The sequence below is a fragment of the Scyliorhinus canicula genome, chromosome 13 (assembly GCF_902713615.1).
Source record: "Scyliorhinus canicula chromosome 13, sScyCan1.1, whole genome shotgun sequence".
Classification (NCBI taxonomy): Eukaryota; Metazoa; Chordata; class Chondrichthyes; order Carcharhiniformes; family Scyliorhinidae; genus Scyliorhinus; species Scyliorhinus canicula.
The window spans coordinates 105,786,025-105,798,091 of NC_052158.1; the positions used below are offsets into that span (position 1 = coordinate 105,786,025).

The 12,067-nt window shown below is 43.4% G+C and overlaps 1 protein-coding gene across 5 annotated transcripts in view; it reads left to right on the plus strand.

Moving 5' to 3' along the window:
* Positions 1-846: 846 nt before the first annotated feature.
* LOC119975416 (inactive N-acetylated-alpha-linked acidic dipeptidase-like protein 2) overlaps positions 847-12,067 on the plus strand; it is a 1,151,524-nt gene continuing 1,140,303 nt past the window's right edge. For 4 of the 5 annotated variants that reach the window (XM_038815043.1, XM_038815042.1, XM_038815041.1 and 1 more), the window contains exon 1: positions 847-966. The gene's annotated coding sequence lies outside the window, so the exon portion shown is untranslated. The remainder of the gene's footprint in view (positions 967-12,067) is intronic. The other variant, XM_038815044.1, reaches the window with a different exon arrangement.

The window sequence follows — 12,067 nt, forward strand, 5'->3', positions numbered from 1 at the left end:
CTTTCTCAGCTGTGTGTCTGGTGTTATTCTGGCAGCAAATTGGCATGTGTGTATCTCCATTCTTTTTGAAGATTGGACTTCAATTAGTAAACCAGAAAAATAAAAGACAACATATTGTTCTTGCTGTGATGGCCAATTAGGAAACAGAAAATCAACAGTTCAGATGAAAACAAAACTACAGATGGATAGCAGTTCAATCAAAAAATGTATTAGTTATTTCTGGCATTTCTACTTTGATTTCAGATTTCCAGCATTTGTCTTTTTTTTGGTGCTGTGTATGCCTGCACAGTGGTTCACACTTCTGCCTCACAGCGCCATGGATCCGGGTTCGAATCTGGCCCTGGGTGATTGTCTGTGTGGGGTTTTCATGTTCTCCCCGTGTTTGCATGGGTTTTCAACAGGTGCACCGGTTTCCTCCCACAGTCCAAAGATGTGCACGTCCGATGGATTGGCCGTGATCAATGCGTGGGCTTGTGGAGAGAAAGGGTCAGTCGAGTGCTCTTTCAGAAGGTTGGTGCTGACTCGATGGACCGAATGTCCATCTTCTGCACTGTAGGGGATTCTACAAGTGAGGTTGTTGAGATTTTATAGTGGACAACCTCTGCACAACTACACATACTGTTTCCCCTAAGAATATACCATTTGTAATCTTGTCCCAGATTTTACAGGGTGAATCTCATTTCAACTGACTTTTGATAAGGTATTTAAAATCTTTAATTCATTGCCGAAACTGCAGATTATGCAGCTCCAGCAAAGGCGAATTTCCTTGAAGTTTGTGCTGTCCACACTGTCATTCTCCCTGCTAATGCTGTTTCTAATAAGTGAAGTGGGAGGGGAGGGAATGAGTTTGGGAACCTGCTGTAGGGAATGAAGTAAATTGAAAGGGTGTGTCGGATTGTAACTGAGTGGGGGCTGGGTGGGGGGAAGAAAAAGAAATGGCATCAACCCACAACTTCCTTCCAGAAGGTTGGTGAATTGTTTCTGCAAACAAACTGGCCGTTGCAGAGTTGGACCTTGGAGTGTAGTTGGCTGTTTGAGTAGTTGTGGCTGTGAGGTGCTGGGTTGCTGCTTCCTGAGGGTGTGTGTGAGGGGATCAGCGCTGCAGCTGTTGGGGAGGCGTCCGCAGCTCCGGTGAGGTTAAACCCGGGAAGCAGTGTTTGTCGCTACCCGGTGCCTTTCCCCTCGGGTGTCTCAGCCACATTGTTGATCTCTGTGCTTCGGCCGCTCTCCCTTTGCCACCGGGATCCGGCCGTTCGCGTCCAATACGCGGGCGGAGACGGATTAAGCGAGGCCGCTGCCCCACTGACTCTAGGCCGCGTCGATCGTGCATTTCTCATTGAGTAAATCGTCTCCTTGTCGGGGGTGACGCTGATCACAAACCCACTCCAAAAGAGTGGGCTGTGAGATAAATCTCATTAAGTAACCCACAGTGAGCGAAACTGGTGCCAAATGAGTAGGAAAGGAACTAGAACTATTGCTGGCTAAAGTAACACAGTCAATGTATACTGATACAATGTACTATTCCTGGAAACGACATTCTATTAAAACTGACTCAGCCATGCCAGCAAGTCATCTGTTGTGACACTACATTGTGCCAGACAGTAAAGGCACGTTCACCAGTGTTGCTTCTTTTTCATGTTTGCCCATATGTGGCAAGATCAAATTAAACTGGATTGAGATGGTAAATGTTCTGTACTGAATGTACTGCTGAGGACGTTTTTTAAAAATTAGCTCATCACCTCAGTTAAATCACACCTGTATGATTGAACTGTCGGCTTCAACTCTGATTTGGCAATATTTTATTAATATGCACATATTGTATCAAACTGTTCTCGGCTGGGTCACTGTCTGTGTGGAGTCTGCACGTCCTCCCCGTCCAAAGATGTGCGGGTTAGGTGGATTGGCCATGCTAAATTGCCCGTAGTGTAAGGTTAATGGGGGGATTGTTGGGTTACGGGTATACGGGTTACGTGGGTTTGAGTAGGGTGATCATTGCTCGGCACAACATCGAGGGCCGAAGGGCCTGTTCTGTGCTGTTCTATCTAAAAGGTTGACTGAAGAGATTTTTTTTGTCACATTTTTATTTGGACTGCCTTCATTTGCAGGGGAATAGTTCCTGTTTTTGAACAACTCAATTGTTTTAATGTCTTGCGTGGCCTTGAAGATTTGTTATGGATTGTGAGGGAAGCAAGTTGAAATGCTTTATTTTACACTCATTTTGGTGACTAATACCTGAGTTAGGGTTTGCTGGTTGTTACTGTTTAATAAGAAGTCTTACAACACCAGGTTAAAGTCCAACAGGTTTGTTTCAAACACTGGCTTTCGGAGCAGTGCTCCTTCCTTCGGAGCAGTGCTCCGAAAGCTAGTGTTTGAAATATACCTGTTGGACTTTAACCTGGTGTTGTAAGACTTCTTTCTTTGCTCACCCCAGTCCAACGCCAGCATCTCCACATCATGTTACTGTTTAGTCCTTGGCCTGGTTCGGCTGCATGACAACAACCTGTTGGTATATCACAGCAGTTGTGCTGAAACAGCACGTCATATGAATGACTTGGAAATATTACTAAATATCTTTCTGATAAAGTGAAATGCAGGCTTCAAATATATTTTAAATATTTATTAAACTTGCTTAATCATTTGTCAAAACTCTGAGATATTTACATTGTCACCTCCGATTTTGAGTTTGCATTATATTTAAGATTCAGATGCTTTGTTTATTCTTCCCCCTTTCCAAAAACTTTAATCTCTCAGCTATTAAGATGATTTTTTAAATTTTCACTTAGTTTTTACAATTGACATAGTTATTTTTGTCATTGATGTGGCTTTCCCACTACTCCGTTTCAACAACTAAATGGATGGTGATATGTTGTGCTGTAGTCTGATTAGTTAACTAAACTCTTGACAAGTGCCCTTCGTTAGCTCCCCAAGTATTACAAAAGTGGATATTGAATTTTTCAATCGTGAACCAATGCTCATGTGTCAAGTTGACCTGTATTCTCTTCTGGCTCAGTTGGTGATGAGCTAAACAAAACAAAGTAAACCTGTATTTGGAATTCCGAACACAGATTTATCAGTAAAAAGTGTACATATTGTTGTCCTACTTGCAGCCCTGACCCATGCCTTCAGTTGAGATTGATCTTCTAATCAATTAATTATTATCCAAGATTGGGCCTCAATTTCGTGATCTGAAACAGATAATTCTTAAAGGACTTCATAGGGCAGATGCTGATGGGATATTTCTTCTGGTTGAGGAGTCCAGAATACAGGGTCACACACTTGAGGAAAAATGAGCTAGCCATTTAGGACTGAGATACAGTGAAATGTCTTCTTTTTTATAGTCTTTGGAATTATCTACCTCAGCGGCTGTGGATGTTAAGTTATTGGATACATTCCAGACAGAGGTCAAAGATCTTTAGAACTTCTGTGGTATACTCCTGTTAGACTGTTTAAAAAAAAAAAAGAAATGTGACATTCAGTTGACAGAACTGCGCTACAGATTTCATGTTTTTAACAAAAACAAACTTCATTTTATATATGGTGAAATGCAAAACAAGCACCACTAAATTAATATTAGAGGTGGACAAAAACTCATGCTAAACCCGGCTCTACTTTTTACTCCCTCACTTATAGAACATAGAAGGACACCATTCGGCCCACCAAGTCTGCTCTGACCCACTTAAGCCCCCATTTTCACCCTATCCCCATAACCCTCTTAACCTTTCGTTTTGGTCACTAAGGGCAATTTATTATGGCCAATCCACCTAACCTGCACATTGTTGGACTGTGGGAGGAAACCCACGCAGACACAGGGAGAACGTACAGACTCCGCCCAGACAGTGACCCAGCAGGGAATCAAACCTGGGATCCTGGTGCTGTGAAGCCACCGTGCTATCCACTTGTGCTACCCTGCTGCCCGTGCTTATCTTACTAAATCTTGAAGACTATTTCACTTATACTAGTAAAACCCAAAAGATAAAGTTCTCCAAATTTCACTCTGACTTCTTCTTGGTGTTCCAGCTACTTGTTGAGGTACTAGATTTTTTTGTGGTACTTTCATTAGCTTTTCACCTCCCAATTTATTTATTTCCCTCATAACTTTGGATTCCACAGCTCAAGCACGGGCCTCCCAGTGATGTAAAACTTCAGATGGTCGATTTTACGTTGGTAGTGGGCGAGAGCAGATTACCCACACCCTGACTTAAGTCAGTTGGCATCTCACCGACATGAAACTTGGCCACCCTGCAGTTATAATATGCTGGGGCAACCTTAGTCAGTGCTGTGTGGGATTTCTGGTCCTTGGGGCCAATCTGATTGGCTGGCAGCTCTGCCTTCCTACCAGCATCTGAAGATAGTGACCACTGCTGAGATGTACAATCAGTCCCCAAGAAGAAGTTAAAATGCCTCCTAGACTTCAGGCAAGTTTGAGAATTTTGGGAGGACATGGATGGTAAATGCAAATTAACTACCTTTTTAATTCCAAAGCTTTCCTTTAATTCTGGGCCCACATGAATAACTCATACTTTACTGAAATATACCAAACATCATGTCTCTAGTTCTTCAGCTAAGTAAACCCAACCCACTATTCTATGATCTTGCCTTGCTTGCAAGTCGTTATTGTCCCAACCTTTTTAAGTGTAAGGAACTCCCAGTTTATTTGAATTGCATTTACTTCAGGATTGTTTTTACCAGTTACTCAACAAGATCTCTCTTTTCCACATTTAAAACTTTAAACAGTCAAAAACAGCAGTGCTGCCTCGCATCACCAGGGACCCGGGTTCGATTCCAACCTTGGGTGACTGTTGGGTGTGGAGTTTGCACATTCTCCCTGTGCCTGCGTGGGTTTCCTCCCACAGTCCAAGATGTTCGTTAGGCTGATTCGCCATGCTAAATTGCCGATTTGTGTCCAAAAGGTTATGTGGAGTTACAGAGATAGGGTGATGGTATGGGCCTAGGTAGGATGCTCTTTCAGAGGGCCGGTGCAGACTCAATGGGCTCAATGGCCCCTGCACTGTCTGTATTCTATGATATGAATTATGAACAAGATATTCAAAACAGAGGGTGTTAAGGGAAATGGAATAGTGTAGGAAGGCAGAATCAAATTGGATGTTCAGCTAGGCTTGTGTTGAATGGTGGAACAGACTGAAACCTGAATAGCCTGTGTCTGCCCCTAATATTTTCATAGAATTTACAGTGCAGAAGGAGGCCATTCGGCCCATCAAGTCTGCACTGGCTCCTGGAAAGAGCACCCTACCCAAGGTTAACACCTCCACCCTATCCCCATAACCCAGTAACCCCACCCAACACTAAGGGCAATTTTGGACACTTAAGGGCAGTTTATCATGGCCAATCCACCTAACCTGCACATCTTTGGACTGTGGGAGGAAACAGGAGCACCCGGAGGAAACCCACGCACACGGGGAGGATGCGCACTCCACAGAGACAGTGACCCAAGCCGGAATTGAACCTGGGACCCTGGAGCTGTGAAGCGATTGTGCTATCCACAATGCTACCGTGCTGCCTGCAAATTTCACCATCTGCAGTGGTGGGATGTTAGAATGAAACTGAATTTGTTTCTTTCCTTGGCTGCCATGTGCTTGTCTATAACATAAATGTCCAGCAATTTAAGATGATAGCACCGCCATTTAAACAATTCACAGACTGAACTCAATTATCCATTATGGATCTGGCTATAAGTTGTTAGTTGCAATACTAGAGATGAGAAAGCTATCAAAGATTCCATAAAACAAATACAAACAAGTCTCTGCATTAATTCACATAAACATATAAATCTGTACTTTGGCTGAAACAAGTCCCAGATGCCTATTCATTTACCTTTGCCAGCTCAAATGAAATTTACTTTTTTATCAGGCTTTGAAATTTGGCTTTTCACCTACCCTTACTCTGCCCCCAACTCCATTCCCACCAGGATCAGGCCCTGAACAATGCTTCAGAGGGAGCTTTCAGTACTTTTTTAAAAAAGAAAATATACATTATAAATATGTACTTAATGGATTTTAAGGTGGTCCATTGCAACATAATATGGCAGAATTTTTCATCAAGATGGAGAGTGAAGTAGTCGATTCTGAGACTAGGGACCTGAATCTTAATAAAGGAACTACGATGATATGAGGTGTGATTTGGCTTTGATCGATTGAGGAATGTTACTTAAAGGTATGACAGTGGATAGGCCATGGCAAACATTCAAGGAGTGAATGGGGAACTGTAACTATTGATTATTCCTGTCTGGCACAAAAGTAAAATGGGAAAAGTGGCCATTCCATACTATAAGAGGGAGTGCAGCAAAGGTTTACCAGACTGATTCCTGGCATGGCTGGATTGATTTATGAAGAGAATTTGAGTCCGTCAGGATTGTATTCGCTAGAGTTCAGAATAATGAGGGGGGATCTTACAGGACTAGACAGGGTAGATGCAAGAAGGATGTTCCTGATGGTGGGGGAGTCCAGAACTAGGGGTCATAGTTTGAGTATAAGGGGTAAACCTTTTAAGGACTGAGGCGAGGAGAAGTTTCTTCACCCAGAGTGGTGAGCCTGTGGGATTTGTTACCACAGGAAGTAGTTGAGGCCAAAACATTGAATGTTATCAAGAAGCAGTTAGAAATAGCACTTAAGAATCAACGACATGAGGGGAAAGTGGATTAGGCTATTGAGTTGGATGATCAACCATGATAATGAAATGCGGATCAGGCTCAAAGGGCCAAATGACTTCCTCTTGTCCCTATTTTCTATGTTTCTATGTAACAGATTAGGATATATTTTTTGCCATTTTTGAGCAAGTACCAGCCAGAGCCAGCAACAATTGCTTTTGGAATTGCATTGCTAAATAAGCATCCAATAGCCATCAAAGCCACTGATACACACTTGTAGAAGTCAAAGTACTTCAATGAAAATACAATTTAACTAATTCAATCACTAAACCTCAGATGTCTCGTGCATTACTTTATACAATAAACAGTGTATCCGTCAACTCAATTCTGAACAATTCTGGGGAGATCTGTGACTATGTTACAAAACTAGAACATCAAGCATGAATTTTAGTCTGACTAGAGCTTCACTCTTTCTATGCCATACTTAAAGGAAATGTATGAAGAAACAACAACAAAAAAACAGCTCTGCAGCAGTGCAAAACACGTGTGCCAGAATGTCAGCATCATAATTCATCTTGTGTGAATGCAAATATTGTACATTGAATGGCAGCGTATGTTTGTAACTTTAACTTAATACACCATCACAATTTACTTGGCCGTTGTTGTCGTCCACTGCCCCTTGATTGGAGGATAATGTCTACTCGGTTGCGGGTTTTTGCCAGGAATTGAACCGGCTGTACCAGATGCACAGAACTTTGGGCAATGGGGCAGATTGCCCAAGAGATACTGAGATCTGGTGTGCAAGATTTGTTTCCTTCTCCTCTCTGCTGCCGTTGTGCCTCAACATGAAGATGTTGTGACTCAAAGCATGATGTAGTTTGATGGACAAGTTGTTGCCATTCTGAACAACTGGTAGAAAGCTTCTCCCAGTCATTCAGATCAATGGCATTACACTCCCAAGGAGAGCTTCAGAGTGTCCATGAGGTGTTTTCTTTGTCCACCCCTGGCACATTGGCCATTTGTGAATTGAGAGAACAAGACCTAGTGGGGGATATGCTTTTTGGTCATCCGGACCCGGTGTCCAGTCCATTGAAGTTGCTTTCAGAGGAGTTTTACTTGATTACTTGTTGGCCACAGGAAGGGCACTAACGTTTGATGATAGGCCTTCCATTGAATCGATAGTATCCAGCAGAGGCATTGCTGATGTAATTTCCCTTACGCTCTTAGGTGTCTCTGGCATCCAGTCTAGGTCTCATTGCAGTACAGGAGCAAGGTGATGCCAACTGCTCTGTTGTCTCAGAGTAGTGAAACATTAGGTAGTTTGAAGAAGGCTAAGCTGGCACAGCTGATCCGGTGTTGGATCTCCTCATCAATTGTAACCTTTTGAGCGAGGTGGCTGCTATTCCCTGCCATGGCAAGAAAGAAATAACACAACAGCTTCCACGGAATTATTCATCTCCTTTCTTGAGGATAGTTACTGTTGTCATGTTATTTAAGTTAGGGTGGAGGTAAGAGGCAGGGGAGTTACTTTTGCTCCTAATTGCAGAGGATGAGTGCAATGAGTTTTGATGTGAGCAAAAGCCCACCAACTTTGAACAGCCCAGTGTGAATACAGTAAGGGCTGCAGGCTTGGTTGTTTTCATCCATTGGGACCACCTTGTGTAACTTTCCCATCAATGCCAGTGGATTCATGGCTTCTACCACAGGGTACTGGGGATAGCCTGAAGAGTAACAGCTGCCTCTGTGGATTCACAGTTCCGGATTTGTTATAAACGTTCTTCCCAGCTGAATGGCATTATCATCTTTAAGAAGGGAGACACCATCTGAAATGAAATGAAAATCGCTTATTGTCACGAGTAGGCTTCAATGAAGTTACTGTGAAAAGCCCCTAGTCGCCACATTCCGGCGCCTGTCCAGGGAGGCTGGTACGGGAATCTAACCGTGCTGCTGGCCTGCTTTAAACGCCAGTGATTTAGCCCAGTGAGCTAAACCAGCATCTTGAGTGAAGGAGATTTTGTCCATTTAACTTTAGTCTATAGATGGCCTTGGTGGCTTCAAAAATGCTTTGCATATCATGATGGTCAGCATATTGTTAGATCTCTCGGGCTTTTTATTCACACCATATGCCTAATGGCAAATCCAGAAGAAAAAGGACAGCAACCTTGAGCTGTTGAAAAGCTGCTTTTTGACTTGCGACCTTGGGCTGTTCTAACTATTCACATATTTCAGCTTCATTTTCCATGAACAAGCCCTGGTGACAATGATGATGAAACCCAGTGGTCTTGCCAGAGGAGTCCAATACAGATGACTTCATTCAATCCTATTGTTCTGGAATTCAGTGAGATGTGTGAATATTTTCCAGATTGGTTATGAATTGCTATTGGAATCCATCTCTCCATTCGGGCTGCATGGTGGCTGAGATATTGATCATCTTCCTCTTGGACTTTTGTACCTTGTGATGTCGTGGTGCAAGGTAGATGTATGGCTCCGATTAGACAATTCAATGATTGGTCCAGCAGGCTTCAGCAATCTCCCACATCGATCGAGCCATACATACATGACTTAGATCTTTGACTTGAACATTGACATAAACTGGGAGGTGCCAATGCGTTGATCCAGGATGCCTACATCTAGTTTTCTATGTGTCCTTTAGGTGGAAGAAGGCGCTGGTTATAAAGAGGCCATGCTGAGCTCACGTTTCCAGCAGGACGATGCCATTTGTATTGACTCTTCCCACCCCAGTTTCCCCAATATTTCCACTCTGTGCATCAGAGTCACAGCCAACCCTAACATTAGTGTTCCCTAAAAGGATGATCTTTCCATCCAGGTCAAAATAGAGGTTTTGCTTAACATCTTCATTTGCATCAAGGGTTGGGGTATAAGCACTGATGGCAGTGGCGTATTGGATACGGCTGAACTGTAGGTGAAGTATTGTGAATCTTGTATAAATTGACAAGTTCTGGCCTGTCATGATATGCAAACATGCAGCTGATGAACACATAGAATAGGACATGACCAGTGAGCAGTCAGGACACTCAGGGGTGGTATCTCACTCTAAAAGGGATGAGGCACTCACATCCTGCCTCTTTCAACAGACCAACATCTACAGAGTGAGACAAGGTGTATCCTCAGCATCACACCCCAGCATGTGGCTGAGAGGAAGGCTGGTTCAGTTAGACTGAGTTACTACATTTAGATTAGCAGAGAGTCGAACTCATCGAGAACTATGCTAATAGTTCAATAAAAAACATTGAACTCACTTCAAAGTCTGAAGCATCGTTTACTCAAAACTGCATCTAATGGCAGCTTGTATTATTCCAAATTACATAACACCAACAACGCTGTGCACCCATACCCATAATCATATTCCAGGTGACAAAACCAACCCAGCGGACATGATGGTTGATGTCAGCCTTTTCTTTCCATTAGAAGGTGTATTCACTGCTTGTTTTTTCAGCTGCCCCGCCCCAGGAAGGTGGGGTTCACTGAGGGTGGTGATGCTAATTTGGAGTGTTAATAACTCACGTGATAATTTGCAGACAGCCACTCTTGAGATAATTTTTAAGTCTTCTAACATTCCAAGTTGCAAAATTTAAAAGTTTTCTTTATCTGACCACTGTTATGATCATTGGCCCGAAGTGGTTGATAGAACATAGAACATAGAACATAGAACAGTACAGCACAGAACAGGCCCTTCGGTCCTCGATGTTGTGCCGAGCAATGATCACCCTACTTAAACCCACGTAACCCGTATACCCGTAACCCAACAATCCCCCCATTAACCTTACACTATGGGCAATTTAGCATGGCCAATCCACCTAACCCGCACATCTTTGGACTGTGGGAGGAAACCGGAGCACCCGGAGGAAACCCACGCACACACGGGGAGGACGTGCAGACTCCACACAGACAGTGACCCAGCCGGGAATCGAACCTGGGACCCTGGAGCTGTGAAGCATTGATGCTAACCACCATGCTACCGTGAGGCCCTAAAGGACCTGATGGCCCTGATGGCCGTGAGGCCCTGATAGGATCCAGTTAGAGACCAATATCGGTTTGTTTAAAGTAGACAAAGTTTGAGATTCAAGATACTTGCTAATGGAATAAAACCACAAGACTCCATAGGTTTTGAACAAACAAATATACACTTTGCCTTATCTTTCTAACTTTTTACAATATCTAAGTTGTACTCTTGCATTCAGGGTTACTATGAGGCACACATGAATCAACAGGCAAACTGTGGTCAAACAGACTACATTGTACAAAATATGACACAAACTAAATCAGATTCCATGGATTTCTCAACAACTCACCCAGACCTGAGAGTCAACCAATCTCACCAAAACCTTCTCTCTCTCACGAGGGTTTCCAATCTTCACCTTTTGAAGGTCTAAACTGGGGACTCTCTGCAAATGTTTCTCTAACTTGGATGGCTTCAACAATGGCCCACTTCGAAGGGTTTGAATCTCAACTATCTAGATTCTGTTCCCTGATATACGAGTACATTCCCGCATCAATTTCCAAGCTCAATTTTAACACTTTGGCCGCACTGAGTAGAACACTACTGCTCCAAAAGGGTACCTTTGACTCAATGGCCCACAGCACAGAGTAATCAACCTTTTACCTCTTTCAATACTGAAGGTTTTTTCTGAGATTGGTTGGATTGCCAGGACTTCCCTTGAGCCGGCACCTCATAAAGTCTGCTAACTGCAGCCCTTTTCATGCTATTTAACTTAACTGGGACCCCTTCCTGTCTCTGTCCTCGTCCCATGTTTAGGACCCTTTTGATACTGAAACTGACTCCTTCAGTGCTGCTGTTCAGTGATCCTTGAACTGATTTGGCGACCTATCAAAACACTCCCAAGGGGGTCCCACCTTTGTGACTAGGCAGGAACAGATGTAAGAAGCTGTGGAACATCCTGTAATTTAAATGTTAAAATCTCCATAGACTGCAAGCTGACATAACACAGGGACACACAGACAGAATGGATTTCATAACAACGCAAAGATAGGTTTCATGCAGGGTGTGATTCTCCAACCAGGATGAAGTCGGACAGTTTATTTTTAATACATGTTCGCTAGCCACCACCTTTTTGGGGTGAGCAGAGGGTACCCTGAAGAGGACTGTTCAATTACATGTGCTGCTGCCCAAAGACATCTCTGTCCCAACACAGGTTTCCAATGACCTTAATGCACCTGTTGCCAGTATGTAGATGTTTGACTGGGAACTCCGTTTCAGAGCCCTGTCCGCGTTGGTAATTTTCCATCACCACAGGACTTGACAAATAGACCCTGGTAGAAGCGTGTGCATAACTTTATTGAATGTTGGGACAGAGGTGAGCCATCACTGTCCACATAATCTTGATGGATCGGTGGTCAGATTTCAGTGATTTCAAACTATGATGCCAGAACCATCTTGCTTACCACTGCAGCCGCCTTCAGCCTTAACAGTTGGTGAGTCAC